The sequence below is a fragment of the Euwallacea similis genome, chromosome 13 (assembly GCF_039881205.1).
Source record: "Euwallacea similis isolate ESF13 chromosome 13, ESF131.1, whole genome shotgun sequence".
In the NCBI taxonomy this organism is placed as follows: Eukaryota; Metazoa; Arthropoda; class Insecta; order Coleoptera; family Curculionidae; genus Euwallacea; species Euwallacea similis.
In genome coordinates this window covers 3042169-3062324 of record NC_089621.1, presented here as the reverse complement: position 1 = coordinate 3062324, position 20156 = coordinate 3042169, and the positions used below count along the sequence as shown (strand labels likewise).

Below are 20156 nucleotides of genomic sequence, written 5' to 3'. Positions count from 1 at the left end.
ACGAAGACGTGTAATCTTTCCATTGCGTGTAACGGAATAAGGACAAGTGCGACTACCTGTGGCACTCCATATAACAGAAGTCGATTCATTATACGTGCAGGCGCAGCCTCGGGACATACCCTAGAATTATTATTTATCGAAACAACAATTTCTCTCTCTTACCAGGAAGTCGGGCATAATTGAAGAAGATCGTGTCTAATTTGCACAAGTTAACGAAAACAAATTAACAATTATTATTCCAGCAGCAGGTCAGCTAATTTGAGATTATCGGACAGGGTACCGTTAGAAGTATCTCGTAATCTTATTCTTCGATGAGTGTCTTCATAACTTAGATTCGACCTGTAATTGAGACCAAATATGTGTACCAATGGTGTTGGTACGTAGGACGCTTAAATGCATACTAAAGAGTTTGTTTACCCAAAGCGTGCATGGATAACAACGGTGTGTTAGATACCAAATTTAAGTGGTTCTCAGCATATCTGCACTGTTACGGCGCTTATCATTTCTACTGAATTTATTGAAATCTTCTATTGATGCAGGGAGAATCTTTCTTCCCTCTCCAGTTTCTTCAGTCGACCAGCAGGACTGATTCACCTAGATCTCTAACCCACACTTCTGGCTGAGCTTCACCTCGAGTGTTTTTTTCTAATGTGTATTTGTCCCGCATCCCTTCTTCACTCTCACCGATCTACCAGCTTTAAGGGGGGAAGGCGAAGTTGGGCGACGGACCAGGAAGGGCGGTGGACTCTCCTGGTGGGCGGTGTTTCTTGGGGGTAGGGAGACGGTGGTTGAAAATTTCGCCCAGGGAGCCAGACTGGCGAAAGCCGGCCCTCATGATCGTCTCTTCAACCGTCTTCCCCTTTAGACGCACTGCCCTTCTATCCCCGCACTCACGTGCCTCAAAAGACTTCCAGGGGCCATCAACAGAGTCAAAATTTCCAACTTCAATTAGCTCATTTTACGCTCACTGCAGGTTCCTTAGACGGAATTAAGCAATTTTTTAAGTATGCTAAATGTCCAATATCACGCAGGTCAACCTAAATCAAGCTTAGAGGGCATTTATAAGCAACTTAAGATCAAACTCTCATGTACCATAATTGCTGAACACATTAGTCCCTGGATCTTTGTCGTCTCTCTATCGGGGGTGCATTCTTGATTCGCAAAATACAATGCTAAGAAAAAGCGATAAAAAATTAATGACTGGGGGTTTTTGTCAGAACAAGAGGCTTTTCACGAGCAAATCCCAAAGGCAAAAGCAAATGAATACTTGAACAGCCTTCAGGGGGAGGTTATGAGACAAATGCCTCAGGACTCAAACCCGTTTGTGGTTCGCATTGTTTGGCAATTTAACGTTTGTGTTCGCAACAGTCAATTTTAGGAAATAAATTGTTCGTTTGTTTTAGGGGTTCGTCAAGTCAGGTACTTGAAAAATAAATTCCTTGACTTGATCTATCCAAAGAGACCGGACGTACTTTGCAAACGACCTGAATGGATGAGCTATAGAACTGGGGATGTGAAAATTCTGGTAAAAATCGCTGTTTTTAATTCAAGATTTTGGAAATTTTTATCATATATGAGAATGAATTTTCATTGAACATACAAAAATTAATAGAGCTTTGCACCGCGGGGTAATGCAAAATTTTGAACTTAGATTCAAAATTGCGTTGAAGTTGATGGAAGACATTTAGAAGACATGATTTTAAAAAATTGAATAGTTATCTAAATTAATAATAAATCCCGTCAAATTAGCTATATATTAATTCAATAAAATATTTCTTTACTTTGATTAGGAACTTTTTATTTGCCTTTTAAAATGCTTGATCTAATATGGGGAATTCTGTAGAAGCTCGAAAAAGTATCTACAAAATTAAAGATTTGAGACTGAATTGGAAGATCTCTAGGCGGCTCTATAAGGGAGGTGAAAAAGGGTTTTTAAAAATGGAAAAAATCAGTGGTATTTGCAACAAACCAAACGCGCCACTGTGTTTTTTAGAATCTGAAAGCTCGATGAATTATCCACATGATGCTAGACTTGCAAGAAGGCATGAAAAAGAACTTGTAAAAAGTTACTGTCTCACAAATCCACCCCGTTGAATTTCATTGAATCTGCAACCACCTTTAAGAATTTTCTATAAAATTCAACTGCTGAGACTGGGTTCAGTTAAAATTGTTAAGTGGAAGGACAAAAAATTAAACAATTTTAAGAAAAAATCAAATAATTCGCTAAAAAATTAAGAATGAGGGATTTGATGAATGGGAAAAGTCAAGTTGCTCGACTAGTTTCCGAGATAATAACCGAGCGCATTGCCATTCTTTTTGAAAACTTATCAAATTAATGCTAATTCTTCGATTATTCACCGTAACCATGGCAGGTTCGCTTACAGAGGTTACTCGGTTCTAAACGGAAAAATTTAGAAATTTGTTTTTTAGCTGAGTAATAGTGATATACAGGATGAACCCTTAAGTGCCTTAGTAACACATCTCATTTCATATTAGCTACAGCAAAACATTAAATATAAAAATTGCAGGGTAGCGGAAATAATTATCCAAAAACTATTTTCGACTATACAAGTTCGATAAGACGTAGAAAGTATAATTAAATAACATTTTTGAGGGATACACCCCTAAGCAAAAGTCGGCATATGGTGACGTAAATTTATTTAGAAAAGTTTTCAATTTGAAACATTTTCAGAGAGGGATACTGAGGGTGGGACTTGCCGAAGAATAGGAGGCCAGCAATGGCCGTTCTGCCAAGGGACGCAAAAAGAAAAAAAAAATTAGGCAAAAGTAACCCTGGTAATTTGTCATTGAATCCTGTTCTGAAAAGCAAAAAAATCGAACGCACTCATTTCCCTTTCCCCCATTCGAGGGGTTGCATCCACATTTGCAACCACTCTGAAACGTGATGTATGGGATGATGTTGAGTTGGGTCAGTATGGTGAAACCTGATCCGAAAGGGAAACACAATGATTTAAATATTAGCTCTGCAACATGAGAACGCATTATACGCACATGTTTAGAGAATCTAGGGATGTGCTCTGCTCTATTATCGAATGTACTAGTTCCTTTGATCTTGAAGGTGGATTTCGAGGCCCATGCCTAAGTCGAAAAACCAGGTCGATCGAATTCACCCACACAACCACATGTGACTGGTGTGCTGTAGTTTTGCCATTAGTCGCCAGTCGAGTGCCTAATCTTGAGTAAAAACAGATGTTCGTTTTATATTATAGAACAAAGATTTCATTCTTAACATCTCGCCCCAAACGATTGTTCCACTTAGAGGAGAGTTGTGCGCCTTGCTTTTGCCTTGCCAAAATCTATTGACTTGAACCGTTAGTCATAAGGGCCGAAACGAAGACAAAAATCTCCCTTTGCGATGCGGAGTTGTAACAAACTCCTATGGAATAGTAAGAGAGTGTCTATCTTGACAAAAATTCATAATTCGTAAAGAAAGGAAGAACGAAGACTTAGAGGCGGACGAACTATGTCTTGATCATGATGTCCACATCACATGCCTATGAAGCAAAACAAAGAAGACGGTCACATTAGCGATGAACCATTTCCTGCTTCATCTGGTCATTTAGATATTAAAATCCTTAAAAAAATCTTTTTTTGGAAAATTAGACAAAATCCAGAAAATATATTAAATTACTAATGATGAAGCTCTTATGTTCCCAAGGACGAACTGACAAACTATTGTGCTAAATTTGGACAAATAAGAAATCCTGCCCTTATAGCTTTGAACCAATTCGGCTAGCAAATGGAAGATCATAGTGAAGGATTCTATTGAATCTAACACTAAGTTCCTTCATTGCTTCGCTGCGCTAAGTGCTAGAATCACAAACTGGTCATTGCAGAACACTGAAATGTCTTAATTAAAACGATAATAATCATACCAACTCTTAAGTGTGAGCTTTTCAGGGGCTAGTGCGCTTCAGCCCGACAAGGTGGCCCTCTTTATGATATGAAGACTTAAAGGGATCAGCCAGGCTTGACGCCGTACTATGGGGCATTCTATGCATTCGATTTCATGGGGCATTCATTTTCGACTTCGGAAAAATGTTTTATGTGAATGTTTAAACGCATCTGGCTTAAAATATACAGAGTGTAACAAAAAAGGGTGGCATGCCAAATTTTTTTAGTGTAGAATGAACTATCCTGGCCAATCAGGTTTAATTGCGAACGATCTGGATACTGTATGGCACGTTGTAAGCGTTAATACTTTTGATTTTTTCTACATTCAAAGGTTGTTATGCAAAACTACTAAATTTATTCACACGTTATGGTGCACCAAAAATATTTAGAATTCAAAGCAGAACATGATACTGAAAGAAAAAGTAGGCCAGTCCATTTAGGACCAAATTATTCATATTCTATTAACTTTAACGTCAACGAATCTAATGCTTTCTATGGAAAATTACCATGCTGTTAAAGCCAACAGCACATTAATAATTTGGCCTTCAGAAAAAATGAGTTCGACCTCCTGCACAATTAAATTTCGAGCCTCCCTGTATACTTTAAAGTACCAACAAAAAATAATTTGTTTATAACCGCAACACTTTTATATGAACCCTTTTTATGTCTCTATCTCCATATGTTTACGATCTAAAGATGAGGGAGGGGGCGCCGCGTCTCTGAATGAGCCTACATGTAGCTCTAATGTATATTGACCCTTTGGCTTAACATTGGTTCTTCTAAGCACATACGCACGTTCTAGCTAAGCAATTCTATAAATAGTATTTGAGGGACCTTGTCCCCAGCCCTATCCAAAGTACTGTTACATCTACCTCAATCATCCTTATAATATCCGATTTCTGACGAACCTTCAGGTACCATCGAGACCGTCAAGAGTTCAATATAGGACTCAAATAACTAAAAATAGCTTTTCGCCTTAAAACCCCGAAGAATTGAACTTTTGCGCCTGCTACCCGGGTACTTATCCGCATTCTTTCAAATTTTCACGACAACCTGCAAACCCCCTCTTGTACGTGAAGAGCGTAGGAAGCACAAGAAAATTCGAATACAGGAAATGGCCCCCCCAAATGCAAATATGTATAACCACGTAGTGAAATATGATTCCGTCCAATTTTTTCCTGTCTCCCGAAAGAGAAAGGTATAGCAGGAACATAACACACATGTTTTCCATTAGGCCAACAAATGTGCGGCTCTAACAATGCTCTGGACCAGTCACATCCGCTTTCTAAACCGAACCGGAGATTCTTTTAATGAACGAACACACTGATAAGCATCTCTCTTGATGTAAGGTAAATTCTTTTTTTAGGAATTTCTCCTGTGGAGATTGATGAGCCAGATAACGCCTACACTGGTGAGTCTGTTTAAGGTCATGCAGCTACAGCAATAGAACTCACCCGATGCGTCTGAGGAGAGAAGAGTCAATACATGGCTGTAGATTCGCCGGTGAGCGAACCTCTTGAAGATGTGCGGCAGCCACTGTGTCCGTTAACCGAACTGTCCGCACTGCATAAAAGAAGAGTCCCGACGAGCCGAGAATGGGGTGTGCGCACCCTTGGCAACCCCCCTGCGCAACCCCTCACATCTATTGTTTACCCCGAGCTCTATTGGTCCAACACTGAATGTCCGACGATTTGTGCACCTGTCACCTGAAACGTCCTCGCCGCTGGCTATTGTCAGACACCTCGAGGCGGCCGCACCACAGGCCAGATTTATACCGCGTAGAACGGACTTGACGGATCGTGTGCGTGTACACTGCGTGCCAGGATGTCTCTGCTCGCTCGCTTCGGCGGCCCCGTTGCATCTTTCCCCCCTTTTCCAGTGGGGACCGCCCTCGACCCTCCCTCGGAGACCACGTGTGCAGACCGCCCACTTTGCGAATTGTTCACGTTTCCGTGGCCGTGTAGATGAGCCTTAAAGAGGTTCGCAAACCTGGCATTGTTGTGAGGGCGGGGCGTCCCGCGAGACACCCACAAGACACTGATGATGGTACGCTTTCTTGCGTAATCTTTTTACAATCGTTTTTACTAACCTGTGATTGTTTTTTCTTGATGTGGCAAAATACTGAGGGGCGCATTTCCCGTTTCCCAGAATGGCAAGGAGCGAGGGGGTAATGTGCCAATCTGTTTAGTTTCAGGTCGGGTGAAAACATCCTTTAAATTGTTATTTCCCATTGTTAAATTGTAAGTTGCGCACAGTAAATACGAGTATCCTAAAAACCATCAATTTTAAAAGTATCCCAGAAATCCTCTTTCCTGACTTTTCTACTTCATCTACGTGCGCAGCCCTCTCTGTACTCTAAAATACTAGATAATTTCTAGTACTTTTTCGTTTGATTTTTTACCATCAAGAGACAAACTTCCATATACAGAAACTATAATTCATATTCGCTAAAATTTGGGTTTTTGAGGCCATTGTTCCCCTCTCCTTTTAACACACACCAAAATATCTGAAAGAAATCAACAGGCGAGTGGGAAAGACGCTTCTGCTATATTTGAGTAGAATTGAAACTTCTATACAGGGTGGTTTGTGGCGAGAGGAAGATGCTTTAGGGGAAAACAATAGAAAATCAAGATAAATTAAATATATCACTATTATACACAGTATGTCTTTGGATGGTGTTGCTAAGAGGAGAAAGTTTCTTATTTTTCATTTTACGACAAAAATTTTTATAAAAGTTTTTGCTTGTTCCAAAATGGTTGAATTAGTCAGCGTTTCAATTTCCCTTTTCGTTAGAGATAAATATCGAAAAATAGGTCCATTTAATTGAAAATGTTCCCAGAGTTCAAAAATCAATGATCGTTTTCATGAGTTACGTAACTAATTCTTTCGTTCCTTTTTTTTATTTGCGCTATCTTATAATCATTTACTTTTTATCTCACCTTTTGTCTTGTCACTTTGATTATTATGTGCAAGGACGGCACTATGGACAAGTGACGCCTATTAGGGCCCTAGAAGGAAGGAGTACATAAAACCGCCCTTAACCATTGAAACTATCATTCTTCCTCCTAACTTTCTGTAAGCAGTTATGCTGCAATTCTGATCATTGTAAATTAGTTTTTTAGTGTAGTAAAAATAGTCTATCGACGATAGGTCGTCGAGGAGCTCTGATTTGACTATAGAGATTTTTACCTTTGGGGCCGTTCAAAACAAATAGTTTATGCGAATGATCTTCCTCCGATTGCAGAACATTTGAACAAGAGGATCAGAGATGTTGTGGCGTCTTTATCGCTCGAACAGATCCGAACGAGTTATAGTGAACTGCATCGAGGACTTGAGCTATGCTTTCAAGAAGGTGGTGATTGGATCGAATCAAATTTCTATTTGTAATTTCCTTTTCTTTTGTTGAATTATTGTAATAAAAACTTAACAAGCAAAAGTCCTGATTAGGGTTGCCATGAAAACGAGAGTTAATTTTTGGGACTCAGAACAAAAAAGGAAAATAGAAACGGTGAGCCCTAATTCGACAGTTTTCGAACAAGCAAAAACTTTGATGAAGAACGCATTTTTCTCGTAAAATTTCTCCTCTTGGCAAACCTATTCGAGGACATATTGTATATTATATGAGCGTACGCAGAGAGAATTTAGCCGGGGTACCCCGCTACGACCCGGAGGACCGGGGTTCCCTGGAAGGGCCTGTGCGGCCAGGATCTTCTGGTCGGACCTTGGATTGCGTGAAAGCTATCTTATAGGACCTTGGCGTCCAATCCATCATCCTGGATTTGTCTAAATTCATCATTCGTTCATTTAAATCTAAGAGACATCAACAGGCGAGAATAAAGGAAACTTCTGTGTAGAACTAAGAAAACAGTTCGTTCGACATCGGCCCACCCCAACAAAACACTTTAATCCAAGACTGTAAGCTAAAATTTCACTTTTACTAAATAATTATTTATTTTTCAGCATATCTGCATTGCAAATGCATTTTCTTTCTTCTCCTATGAATGATTTATTGAAATTGAAACAGTTTTCTCTCTCAGTAACGACAGTTTTGAAAGTTTTGTTTTTTCTAGCACGGACTGGGTGTTTTTTTTATTTTTAAACTCGGAATTAATCCACAAAATTTGCAATATTGGTTCGAATTTTAGGATTTTTGGACTTTCCGATTACTCACACGAAAACATGACATGTGTTGTTTTGTCTAGAATTTGAGATGTTCTGAATTTTTTATCGCCATTTTACTATCGTCGTAACCAGTAAAAAAATGAACATAAAAGTATGAAAATGCAAAATGGCGCCTGTGAAAAAACAAAGCTGATGATGGTCGCCAAAAACCGAAACGTCGGATTTCAAATATGACACCGCCACGTTGTAGAAGCAGGAAAATTGCAGTGATGAGGAGTCGATCATTTCTTGTTACCGCACCAAATGCGCTGAGGAAAAAAATCAAAATTTTAGTTTTTCCCAACTCCTCCGGAAGTAATTGGAATTATTCAAATATTGAACCCGCAAATTCTCGATCTCCGAATTGCGCAACTTTGTCCTAGTTTCACCGACCTCGCATCTTTCATGGTTACCGAGATCCCCGTGGCTGAGTTCCAAAAACGGACACCCTGTAGACGCTACTCTCGCGTCTTTTCGTCGACCTTAGACGTCCGATAAAATGACTTTTTCTATACAAAAAGGGCATTTTTCCCGTCATACAAATCCTGCTTAAGCTCTTAACCAAAACAAATCCATTTATACCTTTAAAATATTTAAGCGAATCCTTGTCAACGGCAGCGGCACCGCTCCCTTTGTGTGTCAGATTACCGCTTAATTGCCATTAAAAACAATAAAGAAGCGTTGTTGGGGTCGCTGGGGTCCATTTATTCGCCCCGCCTTTGGAAATTACCATCCCCTCCGTTGTTGGTGCCAAAAAGTACAAATCAACGAAAAAACGCACGCAGTCAACAGATGCGGAGATATTCCCGGCATCTAATTTTTGACTCAACCTTTGGGTTTTTGGCATCTGGTCTCTCATCAATCAATCAATCGGGAATGCACCCAAAAAACAAACAACTTGACAAATCTGTTAACCAGCGACGGTGTCGTCGACAAACGGTATTTGGCCCCTTGTTCTTCTCTGCCAACGCTTCCGCGACTCGTCCTGAATTAGATTAATGGTTCGAATTGTTTTTCTGTCCTAAACAGACGGACTACAAGAACGACAAAATGAAAATAAATTATTCCATACATTTTATATTTACGCGACAAAGTTCTCTCTTCTCTTTTCTTTATTGTCGATCGGTGAGATGGCCTCGGAGACCGCGTATAAAAGAGGATACTAAAACGGATATAAAGAATATGACAACCGTAAAAGGAGCTCAGCTGTCCGAAGAAAAGATGGCTCACAATAAAACACCAAACTTAATATATTAGAGGAGTATGTGGTTTTATGAAACATGGGGGCACCCGTGAATTTGACCGGTTTTGTCGAGATCAAAAAGGGGAGAAGGTATGGACGTTAACGCCCCCATGTGCGAGGAAGATTAGACAGATAAGGATAAATGGGGTAAATTGGGCCCTTTGGCGTTGTTCTATGGTTCTAGGATGGCACATTTGAACTTGGCTTTTTTCCGATTTTACGCACAGCTCGGAAACTCGAAAACATTGTCGAAACTTTAAAAATTAGCCTACGTAAGTTTCAAAGGAATTAAATGGTATTACCCGAAGTTATTGGGGCGTTTAAAGGACTGGCTTTTCTAGGAGCTTCGAGATAAAAGAATGGAGGAGGCTCAATCCAACTGGGAAAGAGAGTGAGAGAGACAGAGAAACCAGTCGAACATGTGCCCCGAAGGGACTGAAGGAGCTTTATTCTGAGTTTCTTTAAGGGAAACATTGACTGAACTTACTCCCAGCCAATACTACGACTTCGAGTCAGGCGAACTAAGCGATATTCTACAAATTCTAAATTATGATTCAGAAAAATCCTGTGAGATGTTACATCACACAATCTCACAGGGACTTAATGAGTTTAATCGAAATTCTTGATAAATAAAAAAATAATAAATCAGCACTTTTAGTCCCATCGGGGATTGAAGGGGGTTCATTAAACTATTAATCGAGCATCTGTGGAATTGAAGGCGCTTTATTGCGAACGTTTGGTTGAATCAGGTTTGAGGAAGAAACTGGTTTATCGGAAACTTTTGGAGATCGGCAAATACCTTTTTGAGTTCGGATAACGTTCCAAAGTTATTGCTCTTACTCTGAAATTTCGGAGAAGCTGCATGAATTTTTTTAGATCGCGGCGATTCGTCAAGGAACTGAAGGATTCTCTATATGCGAGACCATTCTGAAAATTCTGAGAAAAAAGCTGCAGTAAGTTTGAACGAATTCTGAATCTTTGAAGATTTTTTCGTTTTCCGTGGGCTCTTGCGTGGACGGAAAGCCGGAAAAATCGAGGGAAATCACGTATCTGAATGAGGATTTTTTTTACTTCAAATTCAACTTAGTGCACTGTCGAGCCACGGTCCTTTTATATCCCCACACCGTCTGGGATTTACCTCGTGATTTATACCCTCATAAGTGTTTGGATCATGTATAAAACTATACGCACTGCCCTTGAACAGCCCGTATAGAGGTTGCTTAAACTGTTACACGAAAGAAGGAAACATTAACACTAAATGCATCAACCAGATACCTACACCTGCATTATCATATTAAAAGTGGCATCTCAAGCTGGTATGAAAATTTCCAATAGGCGTAAATCGAATTTATTGTCGTCATACCTTCTATAGTAAAAGCAATTCGCCATTATCACAAAGATGCCAAACGCGGGGAACTTGTTTGAATTTCCAATCAATATGAAAATTCGACCTCTAGTAAGATGCAAATATGCAGATTGCTTCATTAATATTTAAAGCGTCGAAAAAGTGGACAAGTGGTAGGAAAATTAAGGCGAGGCTAGTTACGGACGTGGGGCTTGATGATGGAAGGTCCGTTTATCACCACGACCCTATTAAGTATCCGACATAGTGCGAATGGTAATCGTAAACGACTTAATTGAAATGACGGTAAACATTAACGAAGCGCGACAACGCAAAATTACGCGATTACGAAATTTTCCGGTCCTTTGAGCCACTTACACACTAATTTGCCGACATCTTTGCGCGACATTGGGCGTTTGTTTGCTACCAAAGAGCTTCAAACAGAACATCATTATAACTTCACCGATGTTCATAAAATATACATTGCAACGAGCGGATGTCATGCGAATTCCCAGATAATGCGGTTAACCCTGTTTAGTCCCTCAGCCCTTCAAAGCTCTCATATAATGTACTCTGTTTTCGGGTTAATACTTAATGGGCACCAGAAAAGTTTGCTCTAATGCCGAGGACTAAAGTGGGGCTTGCCTAAACTGAGCACCGAGCGGGTTCTTTCTTCCTCGGCGCACTGAAATTTAATCAAAGCAATTTCTTAATAAAGCGCGTTCTCATTAGGAGATACAAACAGACAAATTAGATATAAAAAGAGCATCTGAAAAAATGCGTTTATAATAAACTCGCGCATGGATTATCACGGGGCTCGGGCTGAAGTTAAGAGGGAATCTTTGTAAACGGAACGGCAACGGGTGCCGCCAACCGAAAAGTCGTTCAGAGTTTCAGTTTTTGTGTTTGCAGCACTGCAAAAAGGACATAACCGAGCCCTGAAAGCTTTGTAAAGTGTATTAAATGCGCCACTGCCGGCGGAAGAGGACTTTTATCTCGTTAAAAAATTCTATATACAACTTAAGCTGAAACAAGCTCGAAATGAGGAAGTTAAACGCGGGGCTGAAGCTCAAAGGGATGATGATGTTTGGGTGTGCCCTGTATTAATTGGAATTTGCTCTTTTCCCATATTAAAGACAACACTCACCAAGGAGAGGAGCCTTCTCCCGTAAATCTGCCGAGGGCTGACTTCATCAAGCGTGACACCCCTCCAGGAGCAAACCTTCAGCAGCTCGATTCTTCTCTTTAGGAGGCGATTGATCGAAGTGACATTTACGTCCCGTTCAACCGCTCACGCTAATTAACGAACGGAAGAAGTGGAATGGTGATGGAACGCCCCCTGCCAATGTGTCAGATCGGCGTTGCAGGTTCGACAAGAGTCTGGCCCCGGGAGTTTCCATGTTCTGCTGCTTGCCGAAATTTGCCCAAAACTGTAAAATCTCGGGAGATTGTGTGGCCAAACAAGCTCTTGTGGCACTCTATCGGGAGTTAATGGGCGACTTCGGGTAGCAGAAGCGCTGTGTTACAGCACTCTGTTGGAGCGGTTGCATTACGCTGGGAGGCTGGAATTTTGAATTTTCTCAAGGTTAAACTAGCAGCCGCTCGCCAAATCGAATTAATAGAAATTCCGATTTACATAAAAACACGTGCGAAAGTCTCTTCCTTCACTCGATTCCTTTCGGATCTCAGCAATGCGTAATTCGATCAACTGCAATGAGCGTGCGGCAAAGGACTGCTCTCCTCATTTGTTAGGCGATAATATATTGCAAGACAGGAAAAAAGTTACTCTTAACAGATGAGCGTAAAATATTGCGCACGAGCCCCCGGCGAGAGCGTCGATCACTCGAGGGTACCAAGAAACTTCGTAGCGAGTTATGTACGTTTGCTTCCCACGACCGAAAACGCACATAACACACACCCACACATAGACATAAGAGAAAAATCCCTGACTGGGAATCGAATCCGGTGTCATCAGATCGGATGTCCGACAATGAACCTATTCAGCTTACGCTGCTACTTCCACACCGGCCGAATCACCACTTAGGTGTTTTTGACGATTCGCTGAATACTTTCCAGACTAACATGTTTTTGCTGCTTTGAAAACACATAGGAGGAGCTTAGCTACTGCCTTCATTAAGATATCCTAATTGTTATTCGAACTCAACCTCTTGTGCCAGGCAAAAAGCAGTTAGCAAATCGAACCTGCTAGCGCTGCAGCGCTCGACCGCCCACAGAAATCCTTGATTCCGCCCAATTACGTCAAAACAATTTTTAGAACTGATTTTCAGAAATCCAAATATTTGTGATGACATTAAAGTCCACTATAGCCGTTTTTGGATTGTCCTTTGCTGTGAAGTTGCCGGAGCTTCCAATGTTGATCAAGAAGGATGCTATGGCATCCCATAGAAGAGCCGAGGCCGAGAGGCAATGAAGGCAACCACTAGACCGGCAATTCGAGGATTGCTAGGCCCTTTTAAAGGGACGTTCCAATCATATTGCCGGAGGGGGAGGAGAGCCGAAATAATCGACTAAGCTGCAACACTCATTTGGAGCGAACATTCTAAAAAGAAAGGAATTTAAGATAGAACTTACTTAGTCATGATCGGACAACAATCAGGTCTGGTTATGAATGACTGATACACACTCACGAAGAGCTTTACCCTTGATGGAGGTATGGGAATAGAGAAAACCCTCTCTGCGAATACTGCAGTGTGTGAGGTTCCTCATATCACTTCCTGGAAATGTGCAATAGTGAGTACGTTTTAGCAAAAAGATTTTAGGAATCACTTTTCTCTATCGAGAGAAACTTCCGATTCTTGAATGGTATAGGATATTCTCATTCGTAAAGAGGATGGACCGTTTTGCGGAGAGATAGGGGGCACACACAGAGTGAAATGTGACTGAGTGGGGAGCAAAAAGGGACGTGAAGTGCCTAATCGCGGGGCTGCGCCCCTTCCTTCTTTGCTATTGTTAGTATTACTTTTATGAATTCTGAGGTTTTAAAATGTAAAAGAGAGAGAGAGAAATTTCTATGAGGTTTTGGGGCCGTGTGACATTTTCTGTCGAAATTTATGTCAGCTTTTTTAAAATATATTTCTACAATAACGAAGAATCCAGGGGCTAATTAGGTTTCAAAGTCAAGACGAATCAATTCAGGGGGCATCTTGCCCATTCTGAGAAAATTCTGAAGGACTGAAACAGATTTCCGCAACTCTGTTATAAGTTCAATGAAGATCCACTTGAAATATGGACGGCTATGACGAATTTGTATCTTTTAACGTAGTTTTTGCTATTAGAGACACTTTTAGGTCCTTTAAGAACCCACTGAATCATTTAGGAATTTTTAAAAAATTGGAATTTCGCTCTGTCTGCAACCTTTTTCGTGATCTTGAGTCTTCTGTAACGAAAGCGCAAGGTGTTTTTCGGAGACCTTTGTGCTCCATCGTTATTCCTTCATTTGATCCGAGGTTTCTTCGAACATTTCAGGTTCTTTCCTCGACCGGGCTGCGCATCATCTGCAACTGCTGGCAACCTGGCTCTGCTCTTCTGTTTCCGAAAATGACAGTGACGGAATGGGGAAGCCGTCAGACTTCTCAGCGTTGCCAAGTTTCCAAACTGTAGATCTTATTAGCTCTATTCCTGCGATCAAATCAAAGCCATGTGTCACTTGATTGCGGCAGGCCGTTTCGAAGGTTCGCAGGCTCCTGATGCGTTATCGATAATTTTTCCCATTTCCTTCCTCGGGCCTAGCACTCAATGCAAATCCCATGTGCATGTCCCGAAATAGCCGGGTGTGGATTAAAAGCAAACAATTGGGTCTCTCAATGGGATTAACAAAGCGACGAATGATATAGTCGAGCAACAAACTATAAGCGCTTTTAGTCCTGACGTCTAAATCCAGTACGTTTGTCGCGGCTTTCCTTTGTCTTCAATATAATTAATATGTGTTTTGATTGGGTCCGAGCTTATCGCACAGCTTCCTGAACTGATTTTTCAAGTCGATATCAAAGTTGCACATCAAAGCTCACCGCGCATTGTTTTAAAGGCAACAACACCTTACGAAGACGTTTTGTAACGGTGCAGTTTTTGCGATCAGCATTTTATATCAAGATAATTTCCAGTCGAGTTTGCCGGCACTGCATCAAGCAAAACAATAATACCACTTATCGCTACTTTTAAACGCAACAAATAAATTTACGAGGAATTTCTAAGCGCAGTTGAATGATCCAGTAGGACAGATCTATGCAATAACGGCTTCCTTAGGATCAGGCTAAATTTAAGACCGGATGTGCTTGGAGATGTCAGGCTTAAGCCACTTAATAAGATTTTGTGGAGCATGTAAACAAAGTGGACCATCTGAGTGTCGGGTGGTGATGGACAGTGGGTTTTCGAAGATTCAATGCGTTTCGTGAATTTTTGGGAAACGTTACGAGCATCGCTGTAAATAAGTTGTGGGTTTATTGCCGGGGAAGTCCCGAAAGTATCGCATTAATTGATTGCGGCTTTTCATCTCGTCGGCGTTTTTCGGGAAATCAATCGCACATACGGGGCGTCCCAGCAACGATGATGCTAATGATTGCTGGGCGCTAGAGGGCGAGGAAATAGAGCGATCCACCTTAATTTGCCTCATGCGTGTTTTCATTGTACAAGGCGTCCAAACATTTTTTTCCTGTAAACCGGGAGTAAATCCTGCGGTTTACGGTCTCGAAACTGCTGCTAACCTCCCTGTGAGCAATCTCAAGTCTGTTAAATTGTTAAAACCTTTCGGGATTCGTTCCCAATTTACAGAATTGAAAAAATTACTTGGACACCCTATAGAATGGAAATTAGCAGCATTCGCCTAAAGCAAGTTCAGCTGAATCGTTCTGTTTCGCCCTCTGCTGCCAACACCCATCCGTACCATCGTTCCTGGGACAACTTGAGCTACTCTGTTCACCTCCTTGCAATAGTCAGTGACTTTCCTAGGACAACCTGTGCCCTCTCCACACTCTTCATAACCTCAAGGAAGCACAAGTTTTTCAGCCAATAAGACTTCGAAAACTCCCAAAAACTCACTTCTGTCTAAATGACTACTAAAACAGTTCGCAACATTTCCCATTTGTTTCAACAGATAAGAGCTCCTGAGTGAGAAAATCCAACATTCTAAAACACATTTACGCCCTGCCAAGCCTTCAGATGCATCAACTAATGTTACTGTTAGTTGATGCGTCTTATATTTCCAAAGTTACGAAATGTTCGCAATTTGCTTTTTGTAGTCCGGTCCTGACAGCTGGTGTACCGAAATGCCTGGGAGTAATCCGAAGAATTCGGTCGAATGTAACTTTAGTAAATCCAGAATCTGTGAATGAACTTTGGCAAGGTATGTTTCCGGGTGCAAAGAAGAGCGACTTGGACTGTTATGAATGAACATCCTGAGGACATATTTAGACCTGAAAGGACGGTGTTCATGCGTTTATATTTATGTTCGGGAGCGGCCATCGTATATGTGCAGTTCGAGAGAGATACAGATGCTGTGTGTAACATTTTGCACTTAAATTAACACGGACAACTCAATTTCAGCCTTGGCGTATAAAGCGGTATTATCAAAATAAACTTATTGCCCCATGAATATGCAAAAATGGTTAATCCGCAATTAGCGACTACTTGAATTTATAATCGACCGTTATCGTCTACACAAATTTATATTGATCGTAAAATTTTATAGAAACTTCGTTATTATGACTAATGGCTGTAACGAGGTGCGGATTTTGTCATGTGAAACTACGAAGAAAACGCTTTTCTAAATAATCATTCTTTAGCTAATTATCGAGATAATCGAGCCAACGGGCCTGCAAAGTCTGCCGTTAATTGTCAATTATTCCAATTAGTAGAATCGGGAACAAGCGGGCAAATTGGAGTATCGACGCCTGCCGGTGGGCCCTGTTTACTTTTATTTCCGACAATGTGGCTCCGGAGCGCTAGTAAACACTTCCTTGTCCACAATGGGGCCCAACTTATTATTCGCGTATAAAGGCAAACGCCCCCAAAAACCACCGAGCCCGAAACACTCGAATCTTGACTTCCGAAGTGGGTTGTTGTTGGAAAAATGGCAGCGTTTGATAATGAGCATGCGGTAGCAAAGTGCTCAATGAACACGAATTTAATGTTAATCATGTTGCCGCACGGAGATGGAAAAGAAGCTGAGGATTTTCGCAAATATTTTCGACCAGGTGACTTGTTGAACGCAATTAAATTAACTTGATTGGTTGGTTGCTGTGGCTGGGCTAAAGAGCCCTGCTAGAGCCACCAACTGGTCTAGAGATTAAAGAGTCTCTAAAACCAACAAGTTTAAAGATGATTTTAGATAGAGACTGTACCACAATTTCTTACTTATAATGGGTAAAATTGACTTGGTTCTTCTCGTTAAGCGCGATGATGTTACTGAAGTATCCGGTGTTTCTGATACTTCTGAGTCATTCTAAACGAATACCGTGTAGCGCGTCATTGAACGTAATTTTCCCGTAAAAAATCTTTTTGCGAAGAATCAGTCTGGATCACCCAATTTCCTTACGTTCGTCCCCGGGGTTCTGATAGTGACTATGACTTCTAGCGAAAGATCACTCTGGACGAACCATTTTGCTTATGTCCTGCCCCGAGATTTTGAGGATGATTTTGCAGCGATCTTTCTGCTAGATCAACATCTACTAAGGCCAAGATTCTAAATAGAAGGTTAAGAGTTAGGTCGTACTGGTCTGGTTTTTTTTTCTGTTAGGCTGTTGCGCGAATGGAACCGGAAATTTTTTATTTTCCTGCGCATCGTCCTCTTATGTGTCCGTCCACTCCTTCGACTCTCGACTTTTGAACAAGATACGATACTCTTCTTCATAAAGGGGACGAGTCGTTGTGCTAAGGGAGACCCATGTAGCCTGAAGAAGGGTGAGCTAAGGAGCGAAAAGGGCTTCAATCCCCCCTCTTTCCTACTCATTTTACTTTACTCAAAAATTTGGCAGGAGACGGTGAACCGTTAACTTAAGGGGTACCTCCTATACATACTTACCTGTGCATACCCTTGTGGACCCTCTGTATATGCTTTTTTAAGCTCACGGAAACTATGTTTTTCTGTTTGCGATCTCCCTAGTATCTGTGGGTGAGGTTTGTCTCATAAGATGAGGACTACACTGTTTATACATCCCTGTCCAGGACCCTGACTACACCCCCCGTATATACCCTGTATACCCTTTTTTTAGGCCACGGAAAGCGCTTTTTCTATTCTGGCCATGAAAATGTAATCCACGAACAAAAACAAAACAACCCAAAATTAGTCCATCCAGGGATTAGGTTCATCAATTCGGGGAGGACGATACCCCCCGCGAATGACGTCAGAATGACGTTGCTCGTTAGCCTTGTACATGCAGGAGCTGTTTGGTGAGGCAGATTTTGACGTAATTCTATGGGGAAATCTGCACCTCAGAGGTAAGCAACTGGATCATGCGAAGACGTTGAGTCTGGTGGGCTAAAACAAAGTTGAACCAAATCATTAAGTAAAATATGACTTTCAGTTTTTCAAATATTAAGTGTGTTTTACGATAAAACACACACGTTTTTGCTGAGGTCGTTAGCTCAGTCGAAATGGGGTTTGCGTCTTTTTACGGCGGCTTGTCAACGCTTTGATGGGGAATCGCTCCCGATAACCGAAAAGTGATTATAGCGAAACCAGAGCCGTAGGCCCGTATTTTCAATTCTCTTAAATACCAATAAGAATTATGTAGGGGCATTGATGCCGACCCAGCCGTCATAAATATTTCAGGCTTGTAGAGGAATTTGAGGAATTTCCTCGAGCTTTATGGTGGCGGTGGTAAAAGCGTGGGGTGCAGAAAAAAATAGGGCTGCGCCTCTGTGAAATAGGAACGAAAGCGATTATCGATACAGAGACAGATGCTCCGACCTCTGCACTATCTTGGGCCTCCTCGTCGAGGTGTCAGCCCGTTTCTTCGGTGATTAATGACGTTTTGCATTAGGCTTTGGCAGGTTGCATTGTCACTGCGATTCCCGATCGGATATTGGGCCGTTGTGCTCGCATTTCGACCCCACAATCGAAATCTACATAGCCGCAGAAAGACAATCGTCTGAGCTTTAATTACCGGAGCGCCTCGCGTTGGAATTACCCCTGCATCTGTTTTAAGTTAAGTAAGTGTTTTATTACCTGAGGAGCCCACGCCTTACGCCTTAGCCGAGACCATTTTTCATTATTAACGTCAAGAAATTATTGTTTTCATTTATGCGGTCGGACTGTTTGTGGAATAATAGATGGCTGCCCATGCCCATATAAGTTCCCGCTCCTGACACTTTAGTGGTAGATGATTATGTATATTCTTAGATAATGCCCCATCAGCCATACCAAGATTTTGCTAATTGTTTTTCAATCCGGGCACAATAAAACATCATGGCCGGACGTTTATAGGCTATGCACGCACGTCTCGCTTGAAATGCGCTTTTCCACTTTTTCAACTGATAATTTATTGCTCTATTACAACAATCACTGCCAATCACTTTGCGGGCTCCGTCTACTCTCTCGAAGAATAATTAAGCGATTGTCCTGAATACTTTTGCCTCATGGGAAGAAATATCGCGCGCATGGGTGCATGTGTGATCGCAAATGCGTCCTACAAGTCCGAGCCGGGCCGCTCGAGCTTTTTTTGATTTTCAGGAGTAATCCCAGGAGGAGGAGTGCATGTTACTCCCGGTTAAAAGTAGCTGAGAACAGCGCTCGCCCTCTCCTAAGGGAGAAGTCCCTTGCCACCGTTTCGGCAGGTTGCTTGCCCTCTTCGGTACCCAGCGCGGAGAAGCGAAAATAAAATGCGGGATCAGGGAATATTAAAATTAAATGAATCGCTCTTAAATTTAACTTCTACCCAAGAATCAAAAAAACATATACATATACATATATATATATATATATATATATATATATATATACAAGATGATCCCAAATGGAATTTGGAATTGACTGAATTGAGAGGGAAAGCCATTAATACCGCCGCATTGACAGTTACAACGGCTGGAAATTGAATGCGCCTCTGCGAACAATCGCAGGATTTCAGATTCCATAATGCCCTTGGGCTACATGCCCCTGTTAAGTCTCTTTTCCAAAGGCGCTGGTAATTGAAACTGCTCCTTACAGAGCCCTTAGTTCTTGCCTCCGACGTGAGATTCGCGCTTGAACAAAATTGACAATTTTTGTTGTTTAAAAGAGATAATCACCGTTACCGGTTGCTGGTACACGGGTCCCAGTTTCAAATCCCCATTGAAATCACAAAGACCATTATGCCGTTAAGCTGCCTATGTTTTTTGTGTTGCTCGAAGAATAGGAATTTCCTTTCAAGAGTTCACGCATTTGCTGCCGACGACAAAAGGGCAACTTCAAATCGGTTTATAATGTGCCAGAGGGATGAGGCTTAATCTAAATTCGGATCTTTCAGTACATGACTGTGTAATTCCAGTGTCTATTCAGCGTCA

General features: G+C 41.4%; 1 protein-coding gene across 4 annotated transcripts in view; it reads right to left on the bottom strand.

The window, feature by feature from the left end:
- Nucleotides 1-20156, bottom strand: part of Sox102F (transcription factor Sox102F) — a 95722-nt gene that overhangs the window by 38635 nt on the left and 36931 nt on the right. The window contains exon 1 of one of the 4 annotated variants that reach the window (XM_066396310.1): nucleotides 5370-5759. The exons of the other annotated variants lie outside the window; for them this stretch is intronic. The gene's annotated coding sequence lies outside the window, so the exon portion shown is untranslated. Of the gene's footprint in view, nucleotides 1-5369; nucleotides 5760-20156 lie in introns of those variants that run through there. 4 annotated transcript variants of the gene reach the window in all.